Genomic DNA, 15,023 nt, shown 5'->3' on the forward strand with positions numbered 1-15,023 from the left:
ACTGCCTCAACAATCCCTCAACAACCACAGTCGCCCTCTGTGCCTGACCTCACATCCAGGTTGATCACGTGATCACCATCAGTTGGTCAGGTGAGACCTTTTTGGAATGTACTGAAAGATCGCCAGCTTTCACCAGCCCAAGGGCCAAGAGCGTCGCCAGGTGAGAACTGAAGTGGGTAGTGGAGATTTTCCCCCTTCGCTGTAACCAGCCCCTTCGGACGGTAGGCCAGCCAGCGTATTTTAAAAGTGCCTTGATTTATGAACTTCTTTTGTTCTGTAACTATAAAACCTTCATGAAATTGTTAACACTTTGGAACGTAGGATTCGGGGTAACCTAAATCTGTGTTCCAGGGCCATGGCCACTCATATCTGGCTCCAGAATGAACTCTGGTCCCCTTTGAGGCGAGAGCTGTGTCTTCTGCACGGACACCGGGCAGGGCCTCAAGGACAGCTGCTTTGTCATTGCCACCTGGGAGCAGGTTAGTGCTCTGTAAACTTTTGTGACAGAGTGAGATATGTCTAACTCTGTGAAAAGATAGACTTGATTCATCAGATCTACGTTTCTGCCATGATTGGTTTCGGTTGGCTTATGGGGAAGTTGTCAGCTAGGCAGCCTCCTAAGGGAGACACCTTTAAAACTCAGAATTGATGCTATTAATCTCAGGCTTTGCCTCTGGAGAGCAGCATCTTCCAGGGATTGATCCTATAGATCAATTCTCAGAAAAGCTCTGGGGGCCAAGGAGGGAAGAGGCCAGTCTGCATTTTTAACCAGAGAGACCAGGCAGAGCCAGGGCCAGAGCCTCACTCGCTGTGTCCTCCCTGCAGTGGGCTATAAATATTCAGGAGTCCCAGCCTGTGCTTCCTCTGGAAAGCAGCTGGTCACTTGCAGCATCTGGGTCAATGACCTCCAAAGTGTTTAGATTCATCTTCTGCACCCTCAGTCCTGTATTTTATTCACAAGGTAACCCTGTTTCGGAGGGAATCCTGGAACTTCAGTAATTTCTGGACATGAATATGGAAACAGAAGGCTGTTTAGGCTCACAGGACTCTCAGACAGGCTGTGCTTGGAAAACAAAGGGGCAAAAACTCCAGCCTCCCCTCCCCCACTGCACATGCCAGACTCAGGATTTAATGATCAGAGAGAAGGCGCTCTGCTAATTAGCTCTCCCAGAGAATTTAGCTGCTGTTGCTGCCGGGTCTTTAATGCATAATTATTTACAGGATGTTTAGCGGAGGGCAGAGAAACACTGAAAGACATTCCTGACCTTCAGGCTGCTGGGGAAGTTGAGAGCCCCGGGAGGGAGTCAAACCTCAGCGCAGCCCTGAGTGCTCTCATCCACAGCCTGGTGAGGAGCTTGAGGGTGGGCCCCGGCATGGCATCCTGGTCTTCTCTTTACGTGCAGACTGTTTCCCAGTGTCTTCCACACAGTGCTCACAAATACCTATTGCAGGACACAGAGAAAACTTGTGCCTTAAGGCATGAGAGAGAGGGATCAGGCCACCAACACAGACACGCAGGTCCTCTGCCTCCTCTGAGCTGTGTCCACCTGAAACGCAGATGTTTGGGACAGATTGCACCAGGGCGGTGAAGCAAGTCCCTGCAAGGGCCATTGTGTCTTTGTTTTGAAGTAACTGTATGGGGAACTTCAGTATAAGAACATACTGTAAATGGTTGGAGTCCCATCAGGCTATCCTCTCTAACCCCGGAACCACAGGCGACCCTATTCCACGAGGGCTCTCCTCAGTGGGGGTGCCATCATTCACCGTGGGGGTCAGGATTCACAGTAGGTTCTTGTCAAGAGGACACTTCCTCACAGTGCGCCCTCCCACCCTGGGGCTCTTACATTTTTCTTGACCCCTCCTCTCAATGTTTCCTGGGCCCTGAGGGGAGTGTTATGAGTCTCCTTTAGTGTCAGGGCTTTCTGCAGCCAGTTATGTTCTACTTTTACAAGTTTTGAGTCTCCTCACCTTCTACCACCATGTCCCTGGCGAAGGCTCTCTGGCCAGCAGTGAGAGCAGCACACATATTTAATATGTCACTTTCTCTGCAGTGCTTCCTGAACCCTGGCAGGTGTGGTAGAAATGAATGCTCTTGTGCTGGGTTTTTTTTTTTTTTTTTTTTTTTTGTGTGTGTGTCATTCTGACAGGTCTTGGGTCTCCTCAGTATCAGCCATCATCTGTCAAAATCAATTTCTGTAACCAAGAGTGACGTAGCAGGGGACAAACGACAGACATTTAGTATTTCTGTTTGTTTGTTTGTTTTTCCTTTTGCACCTTTAACCACTGAGCCATCTCCCCAGCCCTTTAGAAAGCTTTTTGATGGGCATAACCTCTTCATATAGTCAAAGAACAGTGCAAGCTTCCCTCAATGCCAGGCATAGGTTCCCTCAGACCGAAGGGGCCTCATACCCAACCAGAGAGCAGATGATTATCCCCGTAACTTACGTGCCACTACCGCATTGGCACGTGCATCCTGTCTGGCTGGTTGACTTTGTAGCTTGCAGGGTCCACTGTGTGTTTACACTGTCGATGACTTTTATCCCCCAGCAGCTTGCAAAGCACTTTCCATTACAGGGTCAGCCAGGGCAGTGGTTCCAGCTTCACTTCTCAGTGCACCACTACTGCAGCCTGTGACGCCTTCAGCAGGAGGCTCTTGCCATCTACTGCTGGTGGGTAGCCAAGCACTTTGAAAGTGGCCTCCACTCTCTGTTTTGGGAACCTCAGGGGAGGCTATTTTGGGGGCTCACTGTGGAGGTTAGGGGTTGATCTATCTCTGGTGCTTGTATTAACAACAGCCTACGGTTTTAGAATAAAACTTTCAACAGTAGGCAACTTCTGTCCAAACTATCTCTCTCTTTTACTCTCTTTTTAAGAAAGTTGCATCTTTTAATTAGCAAGTGAGGGAAGAAGGTTTCTACATAATTTATTCATACCACCTTTGGTTTGTACACACATTTCTCCTTCCTCTCCCCCCTCCTTCCCTTCCTTCCTCTCTTCCTTCCTCCTGCTCCCCCAGCCCTTGCCACCCATGCACCCTGCCCTTCAACTTGCCTGTCTGCCATCCTCCCACCCTCATCTTCCCACCTTCTCTTCTGTCCAAGCCTCTGTCTGTTGCTGCTCCATTGACTCATAACCCTTAAAGCCACACACCCAACATTCAAGATGTGGTGCAGTGACTTTTGTATATTCGCAGATGGGTGCGAGAATCACCACAGTCAATTTTAGACCATTGTTACGACCTCAAAAAGAAGCCTGATCCTGTTTCTATGACCCATCTATCCCATTCTCTTCTCCGCTACCCGCGGATCGACACTGACGTGTCTGCTCCTGTAGATTTTCCAAGTCTGGACTCGTACACAGGTGCAGTCATACATGACCGTGCGTCTGGCTTCTTTCACCTGGCACATTGTCTTCAAGATTCACCATTTTGTTGCACTGCACAAAACGACCACAGTTCTTCACGCATTCTGCCATGGGTTCGCATGTGGGTTGTCTTCTCCTCCTCTGGACTATTGTGACTTATGCTGTACAAGCCCTGAGGTACTGATTTCTGCCTGGGAAACACTGTGTTTCCCTCTCCCATGTGGCCAAGAATGGAATTGCTGTGCCATAAGATAACGCGATGGGTCGTGGCTGGCAGCTAAGCACTGGCTTCAGGAGGCGCTACAGGTTTGGATGTTCTCCTCCTCAACTTCACGCACATCCGTCCTACAAACCGGTGCGGGATCAGGGTGCAGAGCCACCATTCTAGGTCCTTGTCCCCATCATGACCAGGCTGGGATGCCCGTCTCTCAGAGCAGAGTGGCATTACCTTTGACCCATCCCCACTGCTGGCCCAGCAATGCTGGCCCTTCAAGTGGTGGGGCGACTCCAGGGGCTTGCGCTTGCTTCCTCCCAGGTCCCTTGGCCTGCGGGTGAGTGATCCAAGGAGGTGCTCCATGCCTTGCCTTTGACCCAGAATTCATTGCTGGAGTTGCTAGGCATTTCCCTCAAGGGGCTCTGTGAGGTGTGTGGCACCCTGCAGGTCCCGCGGGGCACAGCTTCCTGCTCAGCCCTGTAGAGCCCATTCTTTCCCTGTGATAGGTGCTGCTGACTCAACTCTCTGGGTTGTAGTTTCAGAATCTAAGGATACCAGACAAAAATAAATTAAGGCAATTATTGATGTAAAGTAAGGCACGTGCACAGGGACTCCATTTCCTTCCTCCCTGTTCTGATAGAAGATGGATGTTGAGTCTTGGAGCCCAAAAAACTTGCCCAGCTCCCCTAGTGGAAGGAACAAACACCGGGGCTCACTGTCTCATATTTTAATTAGATATTTTATTTATTTATTTATGAGAGAGAAAGAAACAGAGAGAGGGAGAGAGAGAGAAACAGAGAGAGGGAGAGAGAGAGAATGGGTGCGCCAGGGCCTCCAGCCACTGCACATGAACTCCAGATGCATGCATCCCCTGTACGTTTGGCTTATGTGGGTCCTGGGGAATTAAACCTGGGACCTTAGGCTGTGCAGACAAATGCCATAACTGCTAAGCCATTTCCCTGGTCCCCTCACTGTCTAATATTTTAATTAAAGCTCCATTAATTGTTTTGGCACACCAGTGTTGGCCTTGCGTGATGTTTCTGTGGGTTGGAAACTTGTATGAAAAAAAAGCATGCTCTGGTAGACTGCTAGTTGAATTCATTTTTAATAATGAGATGACCCCTCCTCTGAGGCCCAGCAATGACAATGTGCGAGGTGCTGGTGACCGCTGCTGTCGCTTCTTCCGGTGTCATTTCTGTAACTGTAAAAAGCAAACTTCTGGCATCCACTGATCTAGACAGCAGGGGTCAGCACATTTTCCCATGAAAGGCCAAAGAGAAAACGGTTTTGCTTTGGCAGTCTGTATGGGCTTCAACCATTGGCACTGGCAAGAGGGTCACAGATACACGTGCATGGGTGGAGTCTGCTGACCTCTGGCCTAGGGAGTCATCCAAGTGCCACACCATCTTTACACATGTGAGTGGCCCTGGATGAGGATGTTATCCTGCACACAGAAAACAGGCTGGGTGACAACCCCTCCATCTCTATATCTGCATAGGGTCCTTGCAGATCATTTTCTTAATGGCCAGGTTTGGAGTCGGTTGGTGGTTTCCCACTCTCAGGAAGGAAGTCAATAGTGAGCCACTGGTTTCCCACTCCAAAGCCCGGAAGAAGCAACGCTGTCAGCAACAAGGAGAGGGATGTGGCAAGGCTCACAGGACCACTGGGTTGCACAAAGAACCACGGAGCCACATTCAGAGTGGTGAGGGAAATGAGGCAGAGTGAGAGGAAGGTGTGGCCACTTGGGGGGGGTACGGCATGTGAAGACACAGAGCTATCTGCGTGGCATGTCCTCACCAGCAAGGAGGAGCCAGACTCTGCTAGGGTCGACTCACAGAGCAGAGGCTGGGGCGAAGGTGCTCTCTGAAGACACCATGGAATTTCACATTCTTTGCTGGAAAAGGGCTGGCACGCACTTATCATGCAATAGCACACTCTCCTTATAGCCTCCTCATCAGTATTGTGAGCGCTGAGGTGCTTCCTGGTGGTGTGGTTTGAGGCTGGAGCTTGAAAGAATGATGCTGGGGCCAGTTACTATTACATGTATGGAGCTCCTGATGTGGGTAAGACTCAGCAATAAGAAAAGGTTATAAAATAAGATCCACTAGATTGGTTGGTCTTGAAGATTCTGGTTTAATCTGCCATGGCTTCTCCATGCAGATGGGCAGCTGGCAGAGCAGACTGACCAGCAGACAGAGGCTCCAGGCGGACCAACTCTGCCACGGTGACAGCTTCTGTCAGAAGGGTCAGAGATACGGGGGACATACTTAGTAGATTAATGTGTATAAATGGATCCCCATACTCTATAAGGAGCTACAGGGCCATACTTAGTGGGTTTATGTGAATAAATGGACACCCATACTCTGTAAGGAGTATTGGGGCCATGGAAATTAGAGTGGGCTCACCATGTTTGTTTACCTTTTCTAGTCAAAGCAGCCATCATCATGTGAAGCAGTAACCACACTATGCTGTCTCTCTGGCAGTGCAACAAGAAAAGACGATGGCAGGGAGGCAGATGGGCAGAGACAGGGGTCTAGGGATTCAGCAGAAGCAGCTCTGAGGGGAGGGTGAGAAGCTTTGGGGGTCTGGAGACGAGGGGAGGGAGGATGCCATCAGGTGTTGGGGAGCTTTCATAACAAGAGGTAGGACTGTAACTGTAACATAACATTTAAGTTCAGTCTGGCTTGGGCATTTTCTGAAGCTGGCCAGTGGTCCTCTTCAAACTGCAATATATAAAATCAAGATCCCCAAATTCTATTTCACCTTTAATTATCTTGAGGTTATTTTAAAAATTAGAAGTCTGGGGCTAGAGAGATGGCTCAGAGGTCAAAGCACTTGTCTGCAAAATCTAACAACCCAGGTTCGACTCCCCAGATAGATAAAGTGGCATTTGCACTGGCTGGAGGCCATGATGGGCTCTCTCTGTCCCCCCCCCTTCTCACTCTCATTGCAAACAATTAAATAAATATAACTAAAAATCTTTTAAAATTAGAAGAGATGCCTTAGAGACTATGGCAAAGTAAGTTTGGAGAAAGAATGAAGTGAGAGAGAAAGAGTAGAGAGAAAAGAAAGAAACAAAGTGGCAAGAGAAACAGATTCTGTATAGGAAGAGTGATGAAAATGACATGTCTATCCAGTAAATTACTGAAACCAGAACAATGTTGAGCAATCGTTACACCTCAGCTCAGACCCATGAGAGTACGAAGAGCCTGAGGACCATTTCTAGAATTCTGGAAAATACAGGCCAAACTGTGCCCAGTGGACCTTGTGGTGTTTGGATTGCTTTAGCTGTGGCAGGTTGGCCTGTTTGGGCCCATGCTGTGTGAAGAGTGAGATGTTCACACACATAAGTTCAGTTTCTTTTCAATTACCCACACTTTTAATGCCACAGACATCTTCTCAATGCAGAATCGTAAGAGGGTGTTTTGACATTTTCCCTGGCCATATTTATAGTCCACGGCAGTGATGATCTTTTCTTATGCAGTTGAGAAAATCCTCGAGATAGTCTGAGGTGGTGACTTCAACAGTCTACATCACTCCATTTTCAACAAAACCAAAACAGTGTAAGGATCCCAAGAAAATGAAAACCCCTGATGCAGCTGAAGTGTGACATTTCAGGAGGAACACAGTGACCTCAAGGCATCAGTAAGGTCTTCCCAGGGCCCAAGAATGGTACAGAGACCAGCCACCTCCTGCCGTGGGCTGCCTCAGCCCTTCTGTCCTGGCATTGATGCTGCCTGTCCTGGCCAAAGAGAAGCCCAGATGCCTCTTCCTAAATGATGATGCCAGTCACCAAGCTGTCTCCATGTCTTGACAGTACCCAGTCCACAACTCAACACTGCTTTTCTAAATCCTCCTCAGAGTTGCTTCTGGCCCCTCTTGCTGGGAGAGCCAGCAAGCGCAGGCAGCACGGTCTCTGCAACTTCAGGGGCATGCCTTTGTTATCCCTAGTGGCTTCAACAAGGTGTCCTGCTGAGACTGGCTAGATGTCTTCAGGCCCTGATACAGCACTGAAGTCATCTGAGACCCTGGGAGTCTCCACTAGTCTAGAACTACTTTGCTTACAATGAATGTATTATATCAGTTAGGAGTCCGTAACTCTCTGCTGATCCCCCAGCCCTGAATTTATTTTGGGTCCTAGTACTGTTGGATTCTGATCACACTGTCTTTATGTGTTGGTACCATGTGTCCTCTAACCTTCCAACACATGCCCTTCTCCCTATGACCTGCTTTTATAAGCTCTGCTGGGATGTGGATATGTACTCGGGAGAGTGCAGGGAGGATAATGAAGTTACGTTACTGAGCTAACCCTCAGGAAAGGTTGAGTCAGGAAGTTGGTAGCAATAGGATACTGAGAAAATAGTCTATCTTGACTTACCTTTGAAATGCTGTGTAAGGGCTGCCCTGCCTTGTCTATACTGTGTTCAGTTTTGTCCCTCAAAAGACAAGATTTGGGAAGCCCTCATTTGTCAACCACTGGTTTCCGCATACACAATTGTACTGAAGGAGCCTGGGGTGCTATTGCCTTGTGTCCACAACACCTTTTAGCCAACAATCACCCTCTCTTATGAGTTTTATCATCTAATTAACATGCGCACACATCTATAGGTAGCTTAATCTCACCAAATATAACTTAGGGTTAAAGTGGCCAACTTGGGGCTACTGTAAGGAAGACTGTTGGAGAGAAAGTATAACAAAACAGGAAGAAATTCTCAAGTGACCTATGAACTAAAATCTTTGATTGGCCTGAGAAATCTTTCAAATGAAGTTTGAATTCTAGGAGTGCCCATAAAAAGATTGCTTGAGTAAAGATATGAAAATATGAGAACATTATCATTGCCTCGCCTACCTTCCTTTTTCATTCCTCCTTCTGGCCATTCTTACTGACCCTGAGACCCTCAAACTACAATGTCCACAGGAAACAGATGTCAGTAGCTCCTGATCTATCAACTAGCCAGTCATAATGTCCCAACCCCTCCAAATTACCCCTCCCACAGGAAACAGGTACCAGTAGCTCCTGGTCTGTCGACTATGCATCTTGCCCTTTTCCATCCCTGGACCAGTGCAGAGGACTTCAAGTCCCAGGGATCCCATGGAGAAGACGAGAATGTGAGCACACAGCCTTCTCTGAGTTCTTCTGTCTGTCAGATCATGTGTCAGTAAGTTCGGGAAGCACAAATCCATGACTTAGAATAGCCCGCTTTCCTGAACCCCAAAGGAATGTGAAACAAGTAAACAGGAGAGCTTGATTCTAGCAAAAGGGAGTGACCCCAGCACGCTGAGGATCTCTCGTGGAGAAGACCCTCCTCCAAAGACACTGGGGTGATCTTTCGATATGGCCTGTCACTGAGGTGCTTGCAGGTGTCTCTGGGAGACGGTGGATGAGTAAGCTTGGTAGTACAGTAGCCATAGACTAAGGAAGATATATAGGCAAGGACCAGAGCCCTCGGGAAGGTATGAGATGGAGTCCAAGGCCCAGGACCCCAGGATGGGGCTAAAGGGAGTGTTGACTGGAATTAGCTCTGGCTACTGAGGTCAGCCCAGCAGCAGAGCTTGTCGCTTGGCCCACAGACTTCCCTGTAACGTCTTCCCTTTTTGCTGTGGATGCATGAAACAAAATGTATCATTTTAGCAATTATCGAGCATACGGTTCAGTGACACTAAGTTCATTCACAGTGTGGAACAACCATCACCACCATCCATTCCCGAGCTCTTTGTCTTGCAAAACTGAAACCTCATGTCCAGCCTTCCCCATCACCCCCTACTTTCTGCATCGAGCAACTTGATTACCATGTATGTCATTTGTTCCTTCATGTCTGGCCTTTGCCACATAGCATAACTCTTTGAAAGTTCTTCCGGGTAGTGGGATGCCCTTTCTTTGTAATGCCAAATGGTATATACTATGTGGATAGAGCATATTTTTCCCATTCACCCAATAGTGCACAGAAGACACTTCACCTCCAGGCTCGCAGGAAGAACCAGTATGAATGCAGCTGTGTGTGTGTATCTGGTGGGGTCCTGCTTCCCGTTTTTGAGTATATACACAGCCATGACATCTTAAAGATTAAGACTATATGCATTTAATGTGATCATGCATAGATGGAAGTGGTGTGAGGTGTTTGGGGTGAGGGACTCTTGCTTTGGTGGCCTATACCATATTGTTGTGTCCCTGCATGATGGATTATTGGTGTACTTAGGGAACAGTTCTAGACAGGTTGTAGTCTGCTTCATTCTCTGCCTCAAGTGCGGTGTGTGTGTGTGTGTGTGTGTGTGTGTGTGTGTGTATGCATCTATTTTTATTTTTTGTGCTGTTACTGGGTTTTCCTGCTTGATTGATTTTTATAAAACCAATGTCACTTTCTGAGCTCAGTGCAACCTCCAGCCAGTGGAGGGTAAGAGAGTGTATGGGCACAGCGTCCAGTCCTCTGAAGCGCAGCCCCAGGTTCCAGCGGGGCCTGCGTGATCCACCCTAGTCCCTGAAGTCATGAACGCTCAACACCACCCCAGGGCTTCATCCTGTCCCTCCTTGTTTCCTTTCTCCATTCTCAAGTGAGCCCCCAGCCCCCAACCTCTGACATCAGACTCCGTTCTAGGGTGAACATAAATGACAGTGATTTAAAAAAAAAAACAACAAACCTTTGCACTGGTTGCCAAAATGTTTTTATTTATTTTCACAAAGGGCAATGCTACACACAGACAGGCCACATACGATCCAGGCTTGTGTGGATTCATTAACTCCACGCTCCTGTGCTTTAGAACAGGATTCAAGTTGTTATCAAGAATGAAATGTGCTTTTCTTTACCAAGTGGGGGAAGAGAGACAACAGAGAGCCAAACAGGAATGTACAAGGAAACACAATACATAAAGATCTCATTTGTACTGACCACAAACCAAATGGGTGCCGGGGTTTATGGTACTGATGTGAACAGCTCCTGTGAGCGGCCTTTACTGCTGTTTTTGAATTCAAGATATGAACACAACCTTGAGACTTGCTTGAACCATACATTTATAAAATGCACAGTGCCACTGGGGTATTTTTCTGCTGGACTGTAATTGCTCTCCAGTTGATATTTCATGTCTAATTAGCTTGGATTCTTCAGAGCTTGTGGAAACCTCCGAGCAGGCAGACACCAGCAAACTTATTCATTATGTGTCTACAGTTTGAAATGAAAAGGTCACATAATAAAGAGAGCTGATCTTAATAAGCTCTGCCTAATTTCATATTTTATCATCTTTTGAAACAACATCCCAGAAGACAATGCTAATGTTTATGATTGTGATGATTTATGTTTTAAACCCTCATGATTTCCTTAGGTTTAGACAACTCATTTGCTATGTTCATAATATGGGAGTTTTTGAGCAAACTGGAAAATTTTAACAAGTCCAGTGCATTTCTCTTCTTCATTTATTTTATTCTAAATGGCTATAGCACAAGAGGTAAGCATGGTTTTTTTTTTTCTTTTGACTTTCACCTATTCTTTTTTTGTGTGGTAAAAGCAAAAATTTAATAGCAAGACTTGATAAAGGACAGTTGAAAACAGAAAAATAGACAAGCAACTTCATTTAGGACTATGGACACAAACATTGAAAATATGGGAAAATACATTATGATGAAATAGAGTTTGTTCACAGTGATGTAAACAGAGTTGAACATCAGGGGGTGTCTGCATGACCCATATCTGTAGGTGGTGCAGAGATTACTAACTAAACTGCAGATGGCTGGAAATCGCTTAAAATAACTATAAGCAAGCCATATAGATGGAAGAAATAAAACAATAAAATCATTGCAATCAAAATAATTAGGTAAGAACTCATTGTTATTATCATTTAATTTTGTCTAGAATGTTGTTTGCAAGAAAATTTTTAAATTGGCAAATACTTAGAAAAATATAGCTCAGATGATTTCCCCTCCCTTCTTTTTCTTTTTCTTATTTTTTATTAATTAGTTTTGTATTCAGCAAGTATAGTCAGTTTGGTACCATTATTAGGCTCATCCATGACTTACCCCCTCCCCTTGGCCCCTCCTTGTTGAGGTATATGGGTCATGCATTGTGGAGTTAGCCCTCAGTTATGGGTAGGATAAATGTCTCTGCATATCATGACCCAACATGTGGCTCTGACATACTTTCTGCCCCCTCTATTAAAAAGTAAGGATTATATCATTTGTCCTGGTGCTAACTTACTCTCCATTGGAGAATCTGCTTCTCTTTTTCAGATAGGTATAGGTCCTAAGGAGAGAGCCACCCCATTATACCTCAAAAGGAGTCTGGCTGAAACTGAGAAAAATTGGCGAAACAAGCAAGGATGCTGTTTTCCTGGTGACCTGGATACCAGCACAAGGGTGAAGGAGATCAACACAGAGAAAAATCAACTCCTACCAAATCAGAGAGCCAGAGACCCAGAGGCCCCCAACACCTCATAACTGAAGCAGACCAAAAATGAACCCAGCATGGCTCAGGGAAATTTGACTTTCACCTGTTCTTAATCACCTGTACATAGATTGATATGTTAAAGCCATAATTCATGTGACTATTCAGAGTTAGTATCTTCAGGAGGAACTTAAAGTTAAATGTCATAAAGGAGGGACTAAGTCCTAATCTGGTTAATGTCTCTGTAAGCAGCCTCAGTCTTGCCTCCCTCTCCTTCTCACCCCTTCTCCCTTCTCTGTGTGTCTGTGTGAGTGTGTGTACATGCACAAAGAGATCAAATAAGGAATAATGTGAAGGCCACTGCCTACAGGCAAGGAAGAGAGACCTTTCCAGAAAACAACCATGCCAGCATCCTATCTTGAACTTTCCGCCTCTGGCAGAGCTGTGGTGTAAACCGCTCGTACAGGGTACTGCAGGCTGCAATGGCTGACACACTGTCACTCCTGGGACCCATACTGGTATTTAGCGTTGTGCACCCCGGAGCACTAAAACCATTTGAAATATGGTCAACAGTTGACAAATTCATATTCATTGGTTTGGGGTCTATCCGTTAAATGAGTAAGCAGAAATGTGAGCTCTGGTCTCAGAAGTGAGCAACTTCTAGACCTCACTTTGGGAGGCCTTGACCTGCATGACGGTGAGTGCCAGTTCACGTATGCTCTTGTACTGTGACACACACACAGCAAGAACCAGAGTGAGAAGAGGTGTTGTGCAGCAGTAATAGAATGTTCTGGTACCTTTCAAGATGCAAGGGTGGCCCCGAACAGGGCACTTTAAGCACCATGCCAGAGTTAGCTCTGGCATGTGGGGTTCACACCCCAGAGTCTCCCAAGAGTGCTTTAGGTTGGGCATGTGAGAATGAGCATCACTGCACCTTGGCCTTGGGCAGCCAATTTTGAGAAGACTTCAGTAGACACGTTCTGAAGAATCAGAGGCAGTTAGGGCTGGAGAGGGGGCTCCGTGGACAGGGCTCTTGCCACACAAGCATGAGGCCCAGGGCTCAGATCACCAGCACCCAGGTACATGTCTGGTACTCGCGGCAGACACTTGTGAGCCCAGGGCATAGGAAGCAGACATGGGCAAGCTAGACTCGCTGAATCGGCAAGCTCTGCATTCAGGTGAGAGACCCTACCTTGGTCAACAAAGAGGAGAGCAACTGAGGAAGACAGCTGAAGTCAACCTGTGTCCTCCACATGCACACGCATTCACTTACGTGTACATGTATGCAAATACGTACACACACATACTACACACACGTACTTTTGCAAATAAAGAATTAAGAAAAGATCAATTTTTCCTGTATTGCCTCTACTTTTCTTATGTTTATGACCAATGTTCATATATTCCCATTAGACAAAGATAGGTCAACTGCAGTTTACAGAAGTCATCTTTGCTGCATATTCTCACCTGCAGCATTTTCCTGATCCACTTGCCATCCCCACTAACCACCATCAGGAGTGATGTCCAGTGTCCCCACGTTTCTCCTCACTCACCTCTTGTGTAAACTCAGACACTGTTTTTGGCATCCTGCTTCTCTTACATGACAAATGACCAACATATGAAAACACTTTCATACCAATGAAAAGCTTCTGAAAAGCCTTGGAGTGTTCTAGCATGCTTGTTCCTTTTCTCTTGCTGTAATTTTCTGTCTTCCCTCTCGTTTGAACAAGATTAACCCCTATTTCACAGAGAATCTTATGATGTTGCTGTGGTAGTTTGAATATATGGCCCCATAAACTCAGTCATTTTGGGATCAAGCCTCCTACTTGAGTTCCTAACAGGCAGGTCACTGCTACAAGCGAGCATGTCACTGGGGTGGATCTTGGAGTCCAGCCCTGAGGCATGTTCGCAGGGGGGTCTACTTTCCAGCACAAGGTGTGAGCACAGCCACTTGAGCTCCCACTGTTCAACAGCCGTTTCTCTCTGCTTGGATCCTTGAAAGGGAGCCATCTTCTCCCAACATTGATGGTGTTCTTCTGGACTCAAAACCTGAAGGAAGCCCCTTCCTCCCATAAGCTGTGCCTGGGTAGCTGTTCATCCCAGCCACGTAGAGCTGACCGCAACAACTGCCTTCAGCTCGTTACAGGCAACTGCAGCCTCTGGACCAGTCCTTCCACATGCTGAGACATGTAGGACTGTCTCTTAGACACTGGATATTATCTGGGTCTAGAGTCTCGTTTCAGTCCTTTGAAGGATGTTGGGATTTCCTGGAGGAAATGGCATCCCGGCTGAGGGTGATGTCCTGCTCTCTGCTGGTTGTAAGTTATACTTCCAATGTCCACTGGCCACATTCTGACCATCAGCAGATGTGTATGAAGCCCCTTGTCTGGAACCTAGGTGTCTGCTCCATGGTGTTTCAACCCTTCATTTCTTCAGCTGGCAGAGTCAGACATGCTCTGTGCATTGGACAGTGGCATCATGGGCCTTTCCTGAGTTCTCCTTCCCCACAGCACTTTCTGGAACTTGAGGGTCCCCCTTTCAACTCTCCACCAGAAAACTAGGTTCTGTTTAAATTTTTAATGTTCATTTTAACCTCATTCTTCTGCACAGTTCCCTGACTATGCCAACAATGCCAAGCAATAGGAGGGCACTCAGAAAGGAAATAAGTATTCAGCTCACCTTCTGAGACCAAAATCTGTAGAATGTGACTTATCTCTGCAGTATTGGGCATGGATAAAAACTGGGCATAAACATGTGGAAAGTAGAGGTGGTCTGCACAAATACAGAAAGTAATTGGTGCTTTTCTCTGATTTTTTTTTTTGTGCACATGCGATGTGGTATACATTCTCACCTTCATAGATAGAGGCACCGATGGGTCCCACCGCCCTCTTCTCCAGTCTATACCTGTACAGTTCAAGGAGCCAGAACCAGGAAGTTTCTCCTGGAACTTCCTGTCTGCAGGGACGTCTGTATCTGGGTCCTGGCTGTCTTGTGTCCAGGGCAGAAGTGGTACGTACACCTAATTTGACGTTCCCATGAGCTCTGGTCCTGTCCACTGCACACACTCTTTTCACTCC

At 46.7% G+C, this 15,023-nt stretch overlaps 1 long non-coding RNA gene across 1 annotated transcript; it reads left to right on the forward strand.

The window, feature by feature from the left end:
- Positions 1 to 112: 112 nt before the first annotated feature.
- Positions 113 to 11,821, forward strand: LOC123456256. Its single transcript, XR_006634420.1, has 3 exons — positions 113 to 160; positions 352 to 479; positions 11,793 to 11,821. It is a non-coding gene; the product is annotated as an uncharacterized LOC123456256 (long non-coding RNA).
- Positions 11,822 to 15,023: the final 3,202 nt, after the last annotated feature.

This window comes from Jaculus jaculus, chromosome 20, assembly GCF_020740685.1.
Source record: "Jaculus jaculus isolate mJacJac1 chromosome 20, mJacJac1.mat.Y.cur, whole genome shotgun sequence".
Taxonomy (NCBI): domain Eukaryota; kingdom Metazoa; phylum Chordata; class Mammalia; order Rodentia; family Dipodidae; genus Jaculus; species Jaculus jaculus.